At 41.7% G+C, this 22,278-nt stretch overlaps 1 long non-coding RNA gene across 1 annotated transcript in view; it reads left to right on the forward strand.

Moving 5' to 3' along the window:
* The first annotated feature begins 261 nt into the window (after window positions 1-261).
* Window positions 262-22,278, forward strand: part of LOC132382350 (uncharacterized) — a 67,539-nt gene continuing 45,522 nt past the window's right edge. Inside the window, exon 1 of the long non-coding RNA XR_009508289.1 lies at window positions 262-384. This is a non-coding gene — a long non-coding RNA (uncharacterized LOC132382350). The remainder of the gene's footprint in view (window positions 385-22,278) is intronic.

Raw genomic sequence — 22,278 nt, forward strand, 5'->3', positions numbered from 1 at the left:
ATGGTTGGGGTGACTCAAGCCCCCAATGATCCTTCGGGCCCTTTTTACACACCTGTTTTCATACATGTTCAGAATAGTGGGAAGTTCACATCTACAGATACACTGGGCTGTCCGCACCACTCTCTGCAGAGTCCTGTGATTAAGGGAAGTACAGTTCCCATACCAGGCAGTGATACAGCCAATCAGGATGACATAGAGTTTGTGATTATTTGTCTGCAGATTTTAGAACTAGCTTATTCATACTGTTTTTATTGAAGAAACTATTGATTAACTAGGTCGATTTCCAAAGTAGCAAAGAGCATGAAGTGCAAAAGAACTGCTAGTTCATTTGAAGCAGAATGGCTTGATGAAACAGTCGAAACAGCTACACCGAAAGCTCATAAGGTCAGGAACGTGCAGCTACGAGAAATATTTATGTACGATGTAGAAACTACCTCTGTGTATTGTTGCGATGCAAAAGTTGCTGTAGAATTTGCAAGTGTGAAGAAGTGAAGTGATATTGGAAACTAGACTTTTTAAAGCATCATTTAGCAAGCAAATCACATATGGACAGTGTGCAAAAGCTCCGGTGAGAAAATCCTTCATTACCCATCACTGGCCAGCTGCATATGTTTTGTGAGAGTGCAGGTGAATGAGAGCAAAAACTATCAAACCCAGAAGTTCTTATTGAAGACTTCTATATATAAAATTTAGCGCACACGTGTTGTTGTCACTGGGCTAAAAATTGTACAGCACAAGATTTTTGCACACACTGGTCATTACAAACTGGAGGGAACATTGGTGGGAGGTATAGGAAAAGGGTTTCTTTTGCTGTTGGCCTTGTTCTGTTTTGTTGTTCTGTGGAATACTATGTTGGCACCAGAATGTGAGACTACACTTGCAGTCTACCAGTCCATCCTTGGGTGCATTGGTTGCAAGTCAAGTCAAGTCACTTTTATTGTCATTTCAACCATAACTGCTGGTACAGTACATAGTAAAAATGAAACATTTTTTCAGGACCGTGGTGTTACATGACACAGTACAAAAACTAGACTGAACTACATAAAAAACAACACAGAAAAAAACTACACTAGACTATACATTATAGACTAACATATATAACATTATATACATTATAAACTATACAAATTATTCAATTCACTGTCTGCTTCGATGCACATGTGATAAATAAAACTGTATCTGTCATTACCCCAGCAGCATTAGACAAGCCCACCTCTGCAAATGGCTAAATCCGTTCATGCTTTCAACTTGGAAGGTTGGTTAGAGATTTAAAAGTAACTGACTGTTGAAAAGAAAGTAACATTCATTTTTTTTTTATCTCCCTTGGCAATGCAGTCAAGAACTGGGAGTGGTGTTGCCCAGGACGATTAATTTAAACTCACGGAGGGGAAGTAAGTTGTTGACCCATAGGCCAAATCTTGTTGGTATAGTCACACAAGTACTGCCCAAGGAACTTACCTACACTGTCACAGGATGGAAATGGCTTTCAATATCTCAGAAGTGATTACACCCACGGTATAATGGCAAAGGTTCCATCAAAGCAGGTACTTGTCACCGAATGGTCAGTAAATGCCCAAGTTCCACATTTCACAGCAAATCTTCAAAAGTCCAGGACTTAACTGAGTTTCAACAGAGGAATCACACATTCAATAACAGCCAGCATAATCTGGCCTATTGCAACCCAATCCATGTGCTGATGGAGCAATGCATTCTAATTACCCGTCCCTTCCTCTTGTCAAAGTCAGGTTCAGTTTCATGTCTCTGATCATGGGTAACCTAATGCTAGAATAGCTCAATGGATAATTAGGGCACTGGTATTACCTTGAGAATACATATAGATATATATAGATACATATACATATAGAGAGGGTGCCCATTATGTCCTGGTATTTAGAGCAGCAATGAATGTCCTCCATCTCTGTCTGTCCTTGGCCATTAAAACCTTTTTTTGGTCTTAGCCTTCACAAAGTTCATCATGCCAGTAGCTTCCTCTCTATTTTTACTACTGTCAGTCATGTAAGTCACAGGTGGAGATTCAGGAATAACAGTGCACTGGGATGTGGAAGGATTCTTCGTTGATGTTTCATTAACAATGTTTTTTTTCTGGCCAGTCGGGGTTGTTGGCCCTGAGCTGAACCCCTAAACCTAGTGGACCGACAGGACAACTGAACCTCTATCCTTTGACCTGTTTGGCATGGGAGACTCTCCAAAGGGTCAAAGCGCAAGGCCCTGACTCCAGCCAACATAGATCTCCAGGTCACTGAGGCACAAAAACCTCCAAACCCTATGGCAAGGTTGTGGTCCTTTTGGAGTTCCCATTCCACAATCCTTTTGCGTCATGGTGGAAACGTACAAATTCAGAAAAGGAATGAAATACTCTCTGCTGTCGAAGAAGGTCATAGTCAATCTGACTATACCCTCAACTTACCATTCCTCTCTATCTAGGAACTGTACATCCTCTTTGCTTATTAAAACTGTATCTACCTCTGCCTTAAAAGTTCTCCGAAGATCATGCTTCTACTTCCTTATGAGGAAGAGAGCAGTTTCAAAGACCCACAGCCCTAAATGCCCTATCCTTGATATAAGTTCTGACACTTGGTTCTGTGTTCTTCCAAAAGAGTAAATGACCTGTCCACATTCACTTCATGAAGACTCTCAGCTCCTCACTCACTCCAACAATTACAAGCCGAGCTTATCCAAAACACAAGATATTCTGCAGACACTAGAAAACTTGAGCAACACACACATAAAATGCTAAGGGAACCCAGCAAGTCAAGCAGCTTCTAGGGAGGGGAACAAACAGTTGACATTTCAGGCCAAGACTCTTCACGAGGACTGTGTTTACTGTTTTCGTGGTGTTGCTTGTCTTATGAAAGAGAAAGGAACTGAAATCAAGAAGGTAACATCAATCATCAAACATACCCACCATCTGGGCCACACCACCTTCTCATAGCTACTATCAGGCAGAATATAAGAAGCCTGAAGTCCCACATCACCAGGTTCAAGAACAGCTATTACCCTTCAATCATTTGGTTTTTGAACAAATCTACACCACTCAAATCACTACCTTAGTATAGGAACACTGTGACCAACTTGACCACTTTGCAATGAGGTGGACTTGGTCTTTGTTGTTCTAATTGTGATCTTTCTTATAAAACCTGTTTATAATTTATGGTGTTCCTGTGAATGCTGATTATCTGATGCTATTGCCCGTGATGCTGCTGAAACTAAGTGTCTCATTTCACCTGTGCGTACAAGTACTTGTGAATGTGACAATAAACCTGACTTTGACTCATGTCCCTCTGCATCTCAGATCACTACAATCTCTCATAAGCTTCATTCTTATTGTTTCTGCCCAGTGTCCTCTTCACAACTTATTCTCCTACCTTATTTTTGTACTGTATCATCTGCAAATTTAATAACTGTACATTTGATGCCTTCAACTTCAAAAGGTGATGCCTCAAAAAGGCGGTATCCATCATTAAGGACCCCCATCCACCAGGACATGCTCTCTTCTCATTGCTACCATCAGGGAGGAGGTACATAAGCCTGACGACACACGCACAATGTTTTAGGAACAGCTTCTTCCCCTCCGCTGTCAGATTTCTGAATGTATAATGAACCAATCCAGGTATACTGCCTTACTATTTTTGCTCCCTTTCTGCAATACCTACTTAATATAATTTTATATGCAGTACTGTCACACACACACACATCTATATATCTGGGGTGCCACAGACTTTTGCAAAATACTGTAGTACTGTACAGTTAAAGAAAAAGTGAAAAGAAGTGAATTTCATGACATATGTGAGTGATGATAAACCTGATTCTGATATGGGTCTGTCTTGGGAACTGAGAATGGGAAGGGTGCAGGGAGAGGGCAATCATGGTTGGGAAAAGGGGAAGGGAGAAAGGAGGGAAGAGGAAGCATGAGAGAGACATTCTGTAATGATCAATAAGCCAATTGTTTGGAGTAAAACGACCTTGCCTGGAGTCTCAGGGCTGGATGTGTCTGTACTCGTGCTACTCCCTACTCCCAGCACTCCTTCTCTGCCACCTTTTCCCACACCCCTCCTGTGGTGCTCCACCCTCACCATTCCCAACATCCACTGCTACCACCAGATCTACAAACTCTCCCTTCACTCCATAATAACAAATACAGCACTGTGCTAAAGCCTTAGACACCCCAGCTCATATATATATATTGTGCTTAAATCTTTTTGCACAGTATTGTACATATATTTTTATTGTAATTTATTGTGTGTTTTTAGGTATTCCACTGTAGCATAGCTGCAGAGCAACAAATATCATGACCAGTGATATACCTGATTCTGATTATGATTCAGGCCGTTTTGATAAATTGTAACATATTGAGACAACACTAATCTCAATGCCATATGACTTCTTACATTTGCCAGTCAAACAAAGACCTTTTTATGCAAGCTAAATTGCATAATCCCAAAGTTTATGACCACCAAAGAATGTTCACAGGCTAAAAATACTCAGTGTATCCACTCAGCTCCACTGTTTCTCTAACATTTAACATTTCCAGTCACAATTTATTTAAAGGAATGATTTACGGTTTTCTTAAACTGGAAAGGCAGATTCAAGAGTGATTGTCATTGATCTGGCCAATTATAAGATAGACATATATGACTAACAGCAGAAGTATTAAATTATACATACAGGCAACACAGCCAATGACTGGATAAAATACAGTGCTGGCTGTAACTATGAGCTTGTCATTGTTGATATCCTTTTCATTCACAGTTTGATTAAAGTCTTCTCACGTAACAGTGCATGCAGAGAGACTATATTAATAGAAACAGGAGGAAAAATCAGGAAATGCTGGTGATCTGAAATCAAAACAGAAAATACTGGAGTAAACTGAGGAACTATCTGCACCTTGTGCATATCAATCATTTCCTGATATTAATAAGGGTTGTGCTCCCTGTGTTGGATTAAAATCAAAACTGATTTTAAGAAATATCAGAGTATTCCTCTGCCAACTATGTGCTAAGGTTGCCATGTAAAATATGACTTCAATATCAGAGGTACAAGCCTTGCTGCAAGCATTCAAAAGCCATGGATGATCTGACAGGAAAATGTCACTCAGATGCTTTTAAAATACAATCCACTAATAACTAAAAACAATTTTAAAATAAATTGCTCAGATAGATGTCACGTCGTCAATAATTGATTGACTCTGAACCAATGAGAGCACAGATTTATCATTTATCTCGTGACATGATCAATTGCATGAGTGTTTTCTTGAGTGGCCCAAGTCAGCAGTAAGAAAATTAGGCCATTGATTAGATACTTTAAACTTGTGTATAGCGTCAAGCAGCAATTTACAGAAGCAAATAAAATAAGTGGCAATTATCAAGACCATTTGCATCTTTAACAATACTGACAAGCGAAGAAAAGCCCCCACTATGGTGTGTTGCTTTGATGCACAGTTCAGGACCTCAGTGTTAATCTATCAGAGTGGAGATTCTCAGGTGATAAGTGTGACTTAAAAGCTCCATGCCAACACTTGATGATGCCTTGGATGACAGAAAGTGATATGAAACGCCATCTCAGTTCATTAGGAAAGACGTGTCCCAGGGTGAACGGTTACAAGCTCAGTATCACATTAGAAGGGGAAAGGGTAAGGCTTCCTGACCCAAGCTTAACAAATTTCCAGCTTTATTAGAAATATTCACTGATAATGGACTCCTTGAGAGAAAGGGGCTGGTTCCAGGCTTCAGCAAGGGGGCTTGCTCAATGAATCTGATTTAATGAATGAAACATGTCAAGAGGACTAGAATATGAAAGCAAGGCTGCAATGCTGAGTCTTCAACGCATTGGTCAGACTACACTTGGAGTATTGTGAGTAGTTTGTGGCCCCTTATCTACGAAAAGATGTGCTGCCATTGCAGAGGGTCCAGAGGAGGTGCATGAGAATTATTTCAGGAATGAAAGGGTTAATGTACAATGGCACTGAGCTTGTACTCACTGGAGTTTAAAAGAAGGGGTGGGGGGGGGGGAATGGTCTGGATAGAGTGGATGAGGAGAGGATGATTCCTATAGTGGTGGAGTCTAGGACCGGAGGGCACACACAGCCTCAGAATAGAGTTGTCCCTCTAGAAAAGAGATGAGGATGAATTTTGTTAGCCAGAGGCTGGTGAATCTATAGAATTCATTACCACGGACTTCTGTCAAGGCAAAGTCATTGGGTACATTTAAAGCGGATGTTGACAGGTTCTTGATTAGTAAGGGCATCAAAGGGATCAGGGAGAAGGCAGGAGAATGGGGCTGAGAGGGGTAATAAATCAGCCGTTATGAAATGACAGAGCAGACTCTTATAGCTTAATTTTGCTCCTATCTCTTATGGTCTTATCGACACTTGAATTTTCATTGGAAAGGAAGATCCATACTGAAGGTATCAGATTCCCCTATGAAACAACAAAGGGGTCTTATGCCACCTGCATGTGTTTATTTTCTAATTTACTAATTAAAAGCAGAACAATTTCACCTTCTTAGTTAATATTTGCAGCAAGGATTAGAGCAGTGTCTGATTGCACAGAAATGGTTTTATTACCGAAGGAACACTGTGTTGTGAATACTTAATAGACTATAAAGGCAAATAAGCCTTGTGCTTCTATGGTAGGTTTTGTATCCTTTTTGAGGCATCCCAAGGAGCTGTACAGAAACCAGGGAATTATAGATCGGTTAGTCTGACATCGGTGGTGGGGAAAATGCTAGAGTCGGTTATCAAAGATGTGATAACAGCACATTTGGAAAGAGGTGAAATCAACGGACAAAGTCAGCATGGATTTGTGAAAGGAAAATCATGTCTGACGAATCTTATAGAATTTTTTGAAGATGTAACTACTAGAGTGGATAGGGGAGAGCCAGTGGATGTGGTATATTTAGGTTTTCAAAAGGCTTTTGACAAGGTCCCACACAGGAGATTAGTGTGCAAACTTAAAGCACATGGTATTGGGGGTATGGTATTGATGTGGATAGAGAATTGGTTGGCAGACAGGAAGCAAAGAGTGGGAGTAAATGGGATCTTTTCAGAATGGCAGGCAGTGACTAGTGGGGTACCGCAAGGCTCAGTGCTGGGACTCCAGTTGTTTACAAAATATATTAATGATTTAGACGAGGGAATTAAATGCAGCATCTCCAAGTTTACGGATGACACGAAGCTGGACAGCGGTGTTAGCTGTGAGGAGGATGTTAAGAGGATGCACGGTGACTTGGATAGGTTAGGTGAGTGGGCAAATTTATGGCAGATGCAATTTAATGTGGATAAATGTGAGGTTATCCACTTTGGTTGCAAGAACAGGAAAACAGATTATTATCTGAACGGTGGCTGATTAGGAAAAGGGGAGATGCAACGAGACCTGGGTGTCATTGTACACCAGTCATTGAAGGTGGGCATGCAGGTACAGCAGGCGGTGAAAAAGGCAAATGGTATGTTGGCATTTATAGCAAAAGGATTTGAGTACAGGAGCAGGGAGGTTCTACTGCAGTTGTACAAGGCTTTAGTGAGACCGCACTTAGAATATTGTGTGTAGTTTTGGTCCCCTAATCTGAGGAAAGACATTCTTGTCATAGAGGGAGTACAGAGAAGGTTCACCAGATTGATTCCTGGGATGACAGGACTTTCATATGAAGAAAGACTGGATCGACTAGGCTTATTCTCACTGGAATTTAGAAGATTGAGGGGGGATCTTATTGAAACGTATAAAATTCTAAGGGGATTGGACAGGCTAGATGCAGGAAGATTGTTTCTGATGTTGGGGATGTCCAGAACGAGGGGTCACAGTTTAAGGATAAAGGGGAAGCCTTTTAGGACCGAGATGAGGAAAAACTTCTTCACACAGAGAGTGGTGAATCTGTGGAATTCTCTGCCACAGGAAACAGTTGAGGCTGGTTCATTGGCTATACTTAAGAGGAAGTTAGATATGGCCCTTGTGGCTAAAGGGATCGGGGGTATGGAGAGAAAGCAAGTACAGGGTTCTGAGTTGGATGATCAGCCATGATCATACTGAATGGTGGTGCAGGCTCGAAGGGCCGAATGGCCTACTCCTGCACCTATTTTTTATGTTTCTACAGCCAAAGAAATATAGTCACTGGTGCACTCAGAAACAGAATCAGAATCTTTACCATTGGCTTGTTTGCCAAGATTAATCATGATCACGGAAAGACCACGGATCGCCCACATCATATGACACGCATATCAGGAATGATCATTGGTTTACCTGAGGTAAAATTTGTTGTACAGTGCAAAGCTAAATACATCATGCAGATAAAAATGGAGTACCCAGTTTGTGCTCCTGAACCATTCAGAAATCTGATGTCGGAGGGGACATAATTTTTTCTGAATCATTCAGTGTGAGTCTTCATCTCCTGTCCCTCCTTCCCGGTGGTAGTAACAAGAAGAGGTCATGTCTCAGATGGTGAGGGTTCTCCGTAACAGATGCTGCTTTCTTGAGACACTAACACTTGAAGATGTCCTCCTTTGGTGGGGAGGCTTGTGCCTGTAATGGAGCTGGCAGAGTCTGCAACCCTGTGCAAATTCTTGTTTTGAAGCCAGATGACATAGTGTTGCTATTGGAAATGCTGCCCCATCACAGTTCCAGCGAAGCTGATTCTATACTGATCTCTCAGTGTTACCTGTGTGGAATTTATATGTTCTCCCTGACACCATGTGGGTTTCCCCTCATTCCAGTTTCCTCCAATTCGCAAAGACATATTGGTTGGTAGGTTAACTGGCTCTGTAAACTAGTCCTGGGGCAGCATGGTAGCATAGTGGTCAGCATTATCAGAATCAGGTTTAATATCACCGGCATATGTTGGGAAATTAGTTGCCTTTACAGCAGCAGTACAATACAATACTTAATAATAGAGGAAAAAACTGTGAATTTACTGCGAAGTGTACAGTTAAATAAGTAGCGCAAAAATAAAAAAATGCAATGAGGTAGAGTTCATCGTTTCAATATCCAATCAGAAATCAGACAGCAGACAGGAAGAAGCTGTTCCTCATTCATTGAGTGTGTAGCTTCAGGCTCCTATACCTCCTTCCTGATAAGAGCAATGAGAACAGGGCTCTTACAGCATCAGCTGTAAGATTCGGGTTCAATTCTCACTGCTGTCTGTAAGGTTCTCCCCATGGCTGTGTGGGTTTCCTCTAGCTGCTCCAATTTCCTCCCACAGTCCAAAGGTGTACAGTTAGAGGTAGTGAGTTGTGGGCATGCTCTGTCGGTGCCTGAAGGTGATGACACTCGTGGGCTGCCTAACACAATTCTCACTGATTTGATTTAATGCAAGCTATGCATTTCACAGTATGTTTTGATGCAGGGATGACGAATACCACTATTCGTCAAGATTTTTATCATTTAGTGTAGATCGAAACAGAATTAGGGGGAATTGATGAGAGAGAATAGGTGACATTGGACATAGCATTCCCTACAGAATTAACTCAATGGGCAGAATGGCCTTCTAAATCATACGGAAATATGAAATATTATGAAATACAAGAGACAATTATTGGGCAATTTTTTTTGTTTTCTGCAAAGAGAGGAAAATGCAATATATTAATATCAATCATTGCAACTAAAATTCAGATCTTTGAAACCTGCATTCATCTGCAGCAATGTAAGTAAATCTGAAATATGATCCATTCAGTCAAAATATCCCACTCATTAAAAAGAAATTCTGTGTCATCAAGATCTTTGCTTACAATTGATGTAACCCCTCGACATGACAAGAACAATTGCCCTGTAGGGAGCTTAGCTCCTGAATTATTTCTGAGGTTGACGCTTCACATCCAGTAGCAGAATTTAATTTTATAAACCTGGAATCGAATTACCATTGGCAAAAATAGAGCAGGAATCAAATGCCTGCGTAAAGCCAACTAAATCAAACAGAAAGCCAATGGTTTCTCTCTCTGTTGATGCTGCCAGTATTAGGGAGTATTTCCAGTTTATCTTCTCAGGAATGAAAAGAAAACATGTCTGTCTGGCATATATGGCTCCAGTCTCCATGATTCTTCAAAGCCTTACAAAATCACCCAGGAAACTCTTTAGTTGTATCAAAGTTTAAAGGTCAAAGTAAATTTTAATATCAGTACATACTGTATATGTCACCACATACAACCTTGAGATTCATTTTCCTGTGGGCATACTCAGCAAATCTATAGAATAGCAACAAGATCGATGAAAGATCAACCAGAGTGCAGAAGACAACAAACTGTGCAAATGCAAATATAAATAAACAGCAATAAATATTGAGAATATGAAATAACAAGATAAACAATCCTTAAAGTGAGATTATTATTTGTAAGAACATCTCAATGGGTGGGTAAGTGAGTGTAGTCATCTCCTTTGGATCAAGATCCTGATGGTTGAGGGGTAGTAACTGTTTTTGAACGTGGTGATATGAGTCCTGAGGCTCTTGTACCTTCTACCCAATTGCAGCAGCACTGATCAAAGAGCATGGCCTGGGTGGTGAGGATCTTCAATGATAGATACTGCTTTCCTATGACAGCGTTTCTTGTAGAGGTGCTCAATAATTGGAAGGGCTTTTCCCCTGATGTACAGGGCCAAATCCATTACCTTTTGTGGAATCTTCCATTCAAAGCCATTGGTGTTTCCATACCAGGCTATAATGCAATGAGTCAGTACAGTCTCCACTACACATCAGTAGAAGTTTGTAAAAATTTTTGATGTCATACCAAATCTCCCCAGACTCCTAAAGAAGTAGAGTTAATGTCATGGTTTTTTCTCAATTACATTTATATGCTGGGTCAGTGTAATCACCTCCCTGAGACAGCTATGAATAGCAATAAATTCTAGCCTTGCCCATCCCATTTTTAAAAGCTACCATATTTAAGAAGGATCTTCGCCTGAAACATCAACTGTTCATTCATTTGCATAGATATTTCCTGATTTTATATTCTGTTTGGTTAGCCTCCAACCTGATGAAATGAACATCAATTTCTTGAACTTCTAGTAATGCCCCCCACCCTTCACCATTACCCATTTCCATTTCTCTCTCTCACATTATCTCCTTACCTGCCCATCACCTCCCTTTGATTGTCTTCCCCCTTCCCTTTCTTCAGTGGTCTTCTACCCTCTCCAGCCCTTTATCTCTTTCACTTATCAGCTTTCCGGCCCTTCACTTCACCCCTCCCCCTCTCCAGGTCTCACCTATCACTTTCCACCTTGTATTTCTTCCTCCCCTCCTCCTGCACCTTCTAGAATCTAACTTCTTGTCCTAATTTCCAGTCCTGATGAAGGGCCTTGGCCCAAAACATTGACTGTACTATTTTCCATAGATGCTGCTTGGCCTGCTGAGTTCCTCCAGCATTTTCTCTATGTTTGCTTGGATTTCCAGTATCTGCAGATTTTCCTCAGCTTTCTACTGCCTGACCTGCTGAGTACCTCCAGCGTTTAGTGTGTGACACTTACTCTAGTTTAAAATCTACATTTGAACTTGTACCTATGGGTCATTGCTCCAGGTCTCTGCACATGGCTAGTAAAAGAAGACATTAACACCATTTTATAAGTCTCTTCCCTCAGACAGTTAATCTGATCAACAATTCTAGTTAGCCTCCCGACCAACACCCATCCTCTCTATCTTTTAAGACCGTTACTGCTCTGCACTATAGACACTTCAAACCATTTTGTATAATGCTGTCTACGTGGTAAATCCATGCTGGTATTAATAATATATTATGCACACTTTATTCCATATCTATCCTTTAACTTTAATTTTTATCTACAAGGGGTGATTGATAAGTTTGTGGCCTAAGATGGAGATGAGTTATACTGCTCTCGTTACATGCACGTGCAGATTAACTCTTTGAGAGATTATGCAGAAAGTTTGAAGTTAATAACTCATCTCCTTCTACCTTAGGCCACGACCTTATCAATCACCCCTGCTGTGGACACTTTCTGGAGGTCCAAGATCCGTATGCTCCACGACTGCTGGATTAAGTGTGTAAATGTAGGAGGGGACTATGTCGAAAAATAAATGTGCTAGGTTTTCTAAAATTGACTCCTTCTACCTTAGGCAATGAACATATCAATCACCCCTCGTAATTCTTAATTCTTCATAATTGTTGAATGTTGTTTTTGTTGCATGTCTCACCCTACCAACACACTACAGCAAATTTCTAATGCGTGTAAATGGATATGTCCAATAAAGTTGATCCTTGATCATGGTAGTGGCCTTCAGGGAAGAAAAGCTGCCATCTTCGTGCAGTCTTTTTTTTTAAACTTTTTTTATTGCATTTTTAAATGATTACAAAGTATGAAAAAACAATGTATATAACCCTTACCCCCTCCCCTTAACCCCTCCCCCCTAACTGCCCTATAGAAAAAAGAGAAAGAAAGAAAGAAAGAAAGAAAGAAAGAAAGAAAGAAAGAAAGAAAGAAAGAAAGAAAGAAAGAAAGAAAGAAAGAAAGAAAGAAAGAAAGAAAGAAAGAAAGAAAGAAAGAAAGAAAGAAAGAAAGAAAGAAAGAAAGAAAGAAAGAAAGAAAGAAAGAAAGAAAGAAAGAAAGAAAGAAAGAAAGAAAGAAAGAAAGAAAGAAAGAAAGAAAGAAAGAAAGAAAGAAAGAAAGAAAGAAAGAAAGAAAGAAAGAAAGAAAGAAAGAAAGAATGAATGAATGAATGAATGCCTGGTTGTTGGAAGATCTCTACATGCTCCATGGAATTCGTAATAACTTTAATATGCAGTCTTGATGCAGGAATTCGACCCAAAATGTCAACAACTCCTTTCTCCCCACAGATGACCCTCAACCTGCTGAGTTCCTCTGGCAAATTATTTGTTGCCCCAGATTCCAGCATCTGCAGTCTCTTATGTCTCTAAGCTGCCATTTTTATATGCTTTTTAATTTTATGTGACTCTGGACATTGGTGTGGAACCTCTACCTCTGAAAATGGCATCAACCTACTTGGTTCAGGAGCATTTTGCGTTTGGCAGAAAATACAATCTTGTGGGCAAAGCAACTTTGCACACATTGGGAGTCCTCGTACCAGATTCCCTAAAGCATGGGCTCCCAGCTTTTTTATGCCATGGACCCCAATCATTAATGGAGGTGTCTGTGGACCCAAGTTGTGAACCCCTGCCCGAAAGGTTAACTGGTAAATTGAGTCGGTGGTATGAAAGGCAAATGCAATGCTCCCATTCATTTTGAAGTGAGAGAAAATCAGCAGATGCTGGGAATCCAAGCAACACAGACAAAATGATGGAGGAACTCAGCAGGCCAGGCAGCGTCTGTGGAAAAGAAGTACAGTTGACATTTCAGGCTGAGACCCTTCTGCAGGGCTGGAGAAACAGAAGTGAGGAGTAGATTTAAAAGGCGGGGGTATTGGAGAGAGAAACACAAGGTGATGGTGAAAATGGGAAGTGAAGGGGTGAAGTAAAGGGCTGGAAAGTTGATTGGCGAAAGAGATACAGGGCTGGAGAAGGGGGAGTCTGATAGGAGAAGACAGAAAGCCATGGAAGAAAGAAAGTGGGGGGAGGAGCACCTGAGGGAGGCAATGGGCAGGCAAGGAGATAACCCAGTGAGACCCAACGTAGATTGGGAGACCGCTTCGCTGAGCACCTATGCTCCATCTGCCAAAAGAAGTAGGATCTCCCAGTTGCGACCCATTTAAACCCCTCTTCCACTTCCCATTCCGATATATCAATCCATGGCCTCCTCTACTGTTGCAATGAGGCCATAATCAGGTTGGAGAAACAACACTTTATATTCTGTCTGGGTAGCCTCCAACCTAATGGCATGAACATCGATTTCATGAACTTCTGATAATGCACCCCTCCACTTCCTTCACCATTCCCATTCCCTTTTCCCTCTCTCACCTTATCTCCTTGCCTGCCCATCACCTCCCTCTGGTGCTCCTCCCTCCTTTTCTTTCTTCCATGGCCTTCTGTCCTCTCCCATCAGATTTCCCTTTCTCTGGCCCTGTATCTCTTTCACCAATCAACTTCCCAGCTCTTTACTTCATCTCTCCCCCTCCTGGTTTCACCTATCACCTTGTGTTTCTCTCTCCCCTCCTCTCACCTTTTAAAACTAAACCTCACCTTTTCTTCTCTGGTTCTCCCGAAGGGTGTCAGCTCAAAATGTCGGCTTTATTTTTTTCCCATAGATATTGTCTGGCCTGATGAGTTCCTCCAGCATTTTGTGTGTGTTGCTGTCTTTCATTTTGAGGAGACTAGAACAGAAAAACAAAGATGTCATGCTGAGGCTTTATAAGGCATTGGTCAGACTGCATTTGGAGTACTCTGAGCAACTTTGGGCACCTTATAAAAGAACAGATGTGCTGGCATTGGAGAAGGTCCAGAGGAACTTCATGAAAATGATTCTGAGAATTAGCGGGTTAATGTATGAGGAGCGTGTAATGGTTCTGGGCCTGTACATGCTGAAGTTTAGAAGAATGAGTGTGGAATCTCATTGAGAGATATTGAATATTAAAAAGCCTAGATAGAGTGTTATCTCTCATGGGGGAGTCTAGGACCAGAGGGTACAGCTGCAGAATAGAACATCCTTTTAGAAAGAGATGAGGAGGAATTTCTTTAGCCAGAGGGTGGTGAATCTGTGGAATTCATTGCCACAAATGGTTGTGGAGGCCAAGTCACTGTATATATCTGAAGTGGAGGTTGATAGGTTATTGATTAGTAAGGGTGTCAAAGGTTACGGGGAGAAGGCTGGAGAATGGGGTTGAGAGGGATCATCATCAGGCATGATGGAATGGCTAGAGCAGACTAGATGGGTCAAATGACCTAATTCTGCTATGTCTTATGATCTTACAATGAGTAAAACAAAAATCTGATAACAGAAAAGACAAGCCGTTCTCAATACCTCTCTCCCTGCTGCCTGTGTGGCTTCAGTAATTGGCTCATTTATTTTCTGGTCACTTACAGCTTCACGTAGCGTGGGCAATCAATGTTTAAAACAACTGGCCAAAATCATCAGCTCAACATACAAAAAGTGAAGCAGTATAACACGACTATAGATTTTGGATAATATATTGCAATACTGCATCTTTGTCACTTGGATTTTAATGGTCCTTGCCGTTTTAAAACAAGCATGGGAAAATAACAGCAAATTGAGAGCAGTGAGAGGACAGTAGCAGCAGCTTCAGATGACATCGATAAATCACTTTCTTGAATGGTTTATAGCATCATTTCAGTCTCTCAACTTTATCATGGTACTAGGATCCCTCTCTGGCCTTAAATCTCTTTAGATCACTGAACAAAATGCATCTCATATATAAAAAAATATTCTCTGATTTGAACTCAAAAAAGAGAAGATAAACATGTCTGTGAACAGAGGTCACCATTCAGGATTATTGTTTCATGCAACATTTGGTGATCTGTTTGATTCTGCGCTGAGGGGTTTGATTGATTGGAGTCGTTTGATAAATGGGGTGATTATACTTCCACTGCAGCTCTGAGGGAGAACCACAATTAACACATTTCGGGCAGAGGATCAATAACTGCAAACTGACAAAATCAATTTTATAATATTCCCCCCCTCCCCCGTTCTTCTCTCCTGATGGTAGTATATGGTTCTCTCTTCCCCATGTACAATGTCAAAGTGACAACTTTATAGCTGGGATTTATGTTATGGTGTTACACAGCTATGAACCAATCCCTCTGGTCCAAGAGCCTGCACTGACCATCAGGCACACAATCACACTCACCCTACACCAATTTCATTTTATTCTTTCCAAAAAACCAATAAGTTTTATTAGCTTCTATCTCTTGCCCACACATTAGGACTACTTACAAAGATCCAATTAACCTACCAGCCTGTATGTCTTTGGGATGTGGGAGGAAAACGGAGCACCTTGAGGCACCAGAAGAATGTCCAAACTCCATCGGACAGTGCCGGAAGTGAGGATTGAACTTGGGTTGCTGAAACTGTGAAGAGGCAGCGATCAGGATCACAGTTATCACACTGACATATATTATTAAAATGGCTGTGTCAAATAAGAAATCTATATACTAACGGGGTGACAGGCTGGGGATACATCTCGACCAAAGAAGGTGTAAGGTACTCCTTTCCTTCAGGTCACCCTCGGGCAAAGTGTTGCACCTACCTAGAGCCCATCCCCCACCCACTCAAGGTCATTTAAGGGCAAGGGAGAGGCTGGTGGGTGGTCGTATCAGCAGCTGGTGCATATTTTAAGTCCTGGTTATGCAACCTCTGATGCCAGGCGGATAGTCTCTGAAGAGTATTGATATAGCTGGGGTCATCCATCTTGTAAAGGCACGGCCCAGAAGGCAGCAAAAGCAAACCACTTCTGTAGAAGAAAATTGCCAGGAGCAATCATGGTCAAGGAAAGACCATGATTGCCCATGTCATGTGACATGGCACATACTGATCAAATGATATATTAATACAAAACTAAATATTTCAAAAAGAGTGCAAAAATAGTGAAATAGTGATCATGGGTTCATTGTCCAATCAGACATCTGTGTGTCTTCAAACTCCTATACGTCCCATCTTATGGTAGTAATGAAAAGAAGGCATGTTCTGAGTGGTGGAGATCCTTAGTGATGGATGCTGCCTTTTTTTGAGGCATCCATTTTGAATATGCCCTCAACGGTGGAGAGACCGGTGTCCATGATGGAGCTGGCTAAGTTTGCAACCCTCCGGAACTTATTCCAATTCTCTTCAGTAGCCCTGCCTACCCAATGATGATGTAACCAGTTAAAATGATCTCCATGGAACATCTGTAGGAATTTGCTGGAGTCTTTGGTGACATACCAAATCTCCTTCAGTTCCCAATGAAATATAGCTGCCAGCATGCCTTCATAATTCCATCATTATTTTGGGGCCAGGCTTGACCTTCTGTGATGTTGACATCCCCAGGAGTTTGAAACTGCTCTATCTTTCCGCTGCTGACCTATCGATAAGGACTGGTGTGTGTTATATGCCAGCTGTGACACTGTGTTTCCTCCCTACCACAGCAAGATTATAAACCACAGTTAGCTTCACTGCTGAAATTACCCTTTCCAAGGACCAACTTTCCCTCTTCCAGCAGAAATCTTCCGATGGCATTTAGGAGTCGGATCTGCCTGTTTTTTCACCTTGCTAATCAATCATATTTGTCTAATTGTCAAGTCACTACACAGCTTAGGCTGAGATTAGTCAATTCAAATCAAAGCCAGAAATAGGCACTATTTATGATACAAACAAGATGCTGGAGGAACTCAGCAGGTCAGGCAGCATCTGTGAAGAAAGATGGACCACCAACTGTCCATGTTCCTCATAGGGACGGCCTGACCCACTGAGTTCCTCCAGCATCTGGTTTGTCACTCCAAATTGCAGTGTCTCCAGCCTCTCGTCTCAATAACCTCAAAGACCTTGGTCTCAAGACCTCCTTGTGCAATACGATCCTTGATTTCCTCACTTGCAGACCCCAGTCAGTTTGGATTGGCAGCAACATCTCCTTCATGTCCATTATCAGGACAGGCGCACCACATGGCTGTGTGCTTAGCCCCCTTCTCTACTCACTTTACACTTATGCCTATGAGGCTAAGCACAACACCAGTGCTATATTCAAGTTTGCTGGTGACACTGCTGGTGTAGGCCAAATCAAAGGCGGTGATGAATCTGCATATAGGGAGATTGAAAATCTGGCTGAGTGGTGCCATAACAAACTCTTACTCAATGTCAACAAGACCAAAGAGCGGATTATTGACAGCAGGAGATGGAGACTAAAGGTGAATGAACTAGTCCTCATTGGAGGATCAGAGGTGGAAAGAATCAGCTACTTTAAATTCCTTGGTGATATTATTCTGGAGCACCTGTCCTGGGCCCAGCATGTAAGTGCAATTGTGAAGAACGCATGGCAGTGTCTCTACTTCCTTTGAGTTTGCAAAGATTCAGCTGACATCTAAAACTTTGTCAAACTTCTATAGATGTGTAGTGTACCATATATTAATTGGCTGCATCGTAGCCTGGTGTGAGAACACCAATGCCCTTGAATGGAAAATTCTACAAAATGTAGTGGATACAGCCCAGTCCATCATGGGTAAAGCCCTCCCCACAACTGAGCATATCCACAGGAAACACTGTCACAGAAAAGCAGCATCCATCATCAGGATTTCCCACCACCATGGATATGCTCTCTTCTCACTGCTGCCATTAGAACGAAAGTCCAAGATCCTCAGGACTCTGACCACTAGATTTAGGAACAGTTACTATCCCTTAAATATCAGTCTCTTGAAACAAAGGGGATAACTTCACTTGCCCCAACATTGAAATATTCCCACAACCTATGGACTCACTTTCAAGGACTCTTCATTTCATGTTCTCAATATTTAATTGATATTTATTTATTTATTTATTGTTGTTGTTTCTTCTTTTTGTATTTGTGCTATTTGTTGTCTTTTGCACACTGGTTGAATGCCCTAATAATGTTGTCTTTCATTGATTCTGTTATGGTTATTATTCTATAGATTTATTGAGTGTGCCTGCAAGAAAATGAATCTCAGGGTTGAATATGTAATACATATGCACTTTGATGATTTAGTTACTTTGAACATTGAACGTTAATACTCCTGGATCTCTGAGAAGTTGCTCTGAACATCAACTTGCAAAGGAAAAGTTGTGTAATACCGAAATAAATAAAATATTAGAAAACCCATGGCAGAAAGAAGCAGAATTTATGTTCCAGGAGTCGGGCCTTTCACCTGTAACTCTTCCCATCAGCTTGAAAGTTAACCTTATTTCCCTCTTTCACTGATCTGCTTGACTGGTGTCTTTTCCAGCCTTTTTCATTTTTGTTTCAAGATTCCCATTGAATCGCGATTGCTCTGTAACCCACCCCATCTTGATCATTTTCCACATCACTGCTCCTTCTGGGAGCCAGCAAACCAGAGGCAATAAAGTCAAAAGGCCAAGCATCCCTGGGCAGGTATTCAGCCAGGGTATGTTCGGTCGTACTTGAATCATCTGGTGCTGCTGAGAGACCTGAAGTATGTGCTCGTATCTTCCAGCATTTCTTTAGTAAACGCTGATTCCAATAGAAGCTAACCGGGCACACGGTCAGTGGCGGGCTGCACAAAGCTGAGGCTGCAGCTTAGTGTGTTGCTCTCTTGGAAGCATCTGTTTAAATGTGGTTTGACTGCAGTGCCGTGATGCAGCACGTTAATTCACTGCATGCCCGCAGCTCTGGCAAACACCATGCAGGAGAGGAAAAGCTGCTCGTCCACATCAATCAATCAATGAGCAATCGGGGACTACATGAACTGAATTGATGCCAACAGCAGCAGTGCAGTATGAGTGAGCTCAGGCAGAGACCAGGTACAATGCACTCTGTTCCTACAACAAGATCAAAGCAAATTGCCAGAGTTAACTCTTAAGGAGACTCCAGTTAGACTGATGCACAATTCTGTATGTTGTTGAATCCCTTGATCTCTGATTGGTCTAGTTGGTGAGGGTTAAGACAGTTGGGAGGGGTGTAAGAGGCATTAACCAACTAACACACATTTCAAAGGAGTTACTGTAGTCCCGTCACATTGATGCAATCACAGCGTAAGCATACCGGCAGGTATACTTCTTTAAGAGTTTCAGGAGATTCGGTACTTCACCCAAGAGTCTTGCAGATTTCTACAGATGTTGCATGGTTGCATCACTGCCCGGTATGCAAGCTCCAATATACAGGATCATTAGAGATGGCAGAGGACCGCAGCCAGCTCCATCACGTGCACAGCCTCTCCACCGTCAATTGCATCTTCAAAAGGCAGTGCTTCAAGAAAGAAGCAATTATCATTAAGGGCCTTCACCTTCTGGTACAAGCTCTCTTCCCATTATTACCTTCAGGGAGGAGATATAGGGGCCCCCAAAGATGCACACTTAGTGTTTTAGGAACAGCTTTTTGACTTCCGCCATCAGATTTCTGAACTATCCATGATGAACCCATGAAAGTTAGCTCACTATTCTTCTTTTAGTTATTTTATTTTTATTGTAAGCATTAGTATTTTTTAAATGTCTTGCGCTATACTGCTGCCACAAAACAACAAGTTTTACGACATATGTCAGTGATACTAAATCTGATTCTGAAGTGAACTTCTTGGAAATAACAGGGCATATTTTTCTGATTTTCTGCTGGACTCATTGCTTTGTCCCTTGCTCTTGGAGCGAATAGCTTGACTGCCAGTGAGTCCCATTTCCTCTTGTAAGTTACAAACAAGACCTAGGCAAATGCGTGCCCTAGCAAAAGGGGAAGCAAACCAAAGAGGCCTGAAGTGGGCTAGTAGCCAATGAACATTGGCATTCAGTAGCGCAGATTTCCACGGTTATACCAAACGAACATCAGCACTCAGACATGTCTGAGAAATTGGAAGCACCAGCCAGAAACAGCTTGTGGCAAGTGCAACCTGTTTTGTAGTTCACGCTGTGTGTTCAACCTTGAAACACAGTCTTGAAGTGGTAAAATGCTGCTCTGTCCAATTTGGCGGACGTGACAGCTGCAGTGGTGGTTGCCTAAAGTGTTCAATTCTTGGTTACGTTAAATGCTGAAGAATTGAAAGAGTTGCTTCTGTCATTGAAAAGCAGAACTGAAATTGCCATTGTTTTGTCTTGTTTGTGCACTTGGAAGATGAAATGAATTCAGCTGGAAGCTGAGGGAGCAATTAAACAAACATGTGAAGGTCAGTCCCCTGAAGGAAATGAAAATATTTGTGAAGACAAAGAACAAGCTGTGACAACTGATAAGTTACAGGATGGCATACATGCTGAGGACAGCATGTCTAACATGCATGGAGTACATTCTCTTGTTAACAAGATGTCCTGTGCTTCTGACACCACATCAGTACCCATTAGAATGGAGCCTGATTCAGTTGAGTTACACGCAAGACAACAGATATTGAGAATAAGCACGCCTTGGAGGAAAGGTGGAACAGCTTCAGAGAAAACTGAAGCATGCTTTGCAAGAACAGGAAGTGCAACTTCGAAGGAAAATAGAGGAGTTTAAGATGCAGGAAGAAATCTCAGCCAAGATGGCCAGAGTCAGGGCTTCAGCTGTTGAGGGTGCTAAACGTGCTTCAACAGAGCATTTCTGTGGTGAGATTTCCTATATTGACTTGGAACAGAGAAAATCCAACATACTTGATGTCAAGGAGATCAAAAGTCTGTGACCAATTTGAACCCCAAGGGCTAGTTTACTGATTAATGCCTCCAACGGCCCACATCTGTCACTGATCCAAACCCAGATTTGTCTTGGAGGAATTCTGGAGATTCCTGGTGAAAAAGGTTGAACATTGACCCTTTTCCAAGATTAGATGCACAGTCAACTGAATGAAGGGTGTTGTCACTGGAACATCTATAACCTAGCAACACTATAACTAAGGAATGGAATGTCGAGGAGGATTTAATTCTTAAGAGTTCTCTGCCGATCAGTAAGATCGCAGCTGGTCTCCTACCTCATCTGGTCTCCTACCTCATCTGGTTTCCTGCCTCATCTGGTCTCCTACCTCATCTGGTCTCCTACCTCATCTGGTTTCCTGCCTCATCTGGTCTCCTACCTCGTCTGGTTTCCTGCCTCATCTGGTCTCCTACCTCATCTGGTTTCCTGCCCAGTTCTTCATTCCTTGAAGAAAATGTATTCAATGACTGAACATTCACTCATCATCTCCATTGGGAATATCCAAAGACTCATAGCTGATTGAGTGAAGAAATTTCTGACAGAGAAGCTATCCTCTTTTCCCTAGACCATGCTTCCACTATTCTTTACTCTCTCATCTGAGGAGATTATCTGCATCTATTTTCTCAATCTATTACTTCAATGTGTGTATATATATATATACGTATAGACACTGAAGGGAGAGTGTACAAGCAACTGCTTCAGTCTCGACCACATTCATTTTCAAAAGTGAGATATGCCCATATCACACACAAGCAAAAATTGCTGGAGGAACTCAGCAGATCAGGCAACATCTGTGTAAGTCAATGTTTCAGGCTGAGATCCTTCTTCAGGACTGGAAAGGAAGGGGGATGATGCCAGAATAAAATGTTGTGAAGGAGTGGGAAGGGTGATGCTAATTGGTGAGAGGTGAAACCAGGTGGTGAGTACATGGTCGGAGAGTCGGAGGGCAACAGAAATCACAAGCGGGAGGCCGTGGGAGATAGTCTCACTGAACTCAAGATTTAAACTTCTTTATATCTTCTCTTTAAGTCAGAGGATAGCCAGAAGGTGACCACTGTTCCACTTCTGTGATTTCTGCTGCCCTCCGATTCGTCAACAATGTACTGAGCACCTGGC

This window comes from Hypanus sabinus, chromosome 28 (assembly GCF_030144855.1).
Source record: "Hypanus sabinus isolate sHypSab1 chromosome 28, sHypSab1.hap1, whole genome shotgun sequence".
NCBI classification, from domain to species: domain Eukaryota; kingdom Metazoa; phylum Chordata; class Chondrichthyes; order Myliobatiformes; family Dasyatidae; genus Hypanus; species Hypanus sabinus.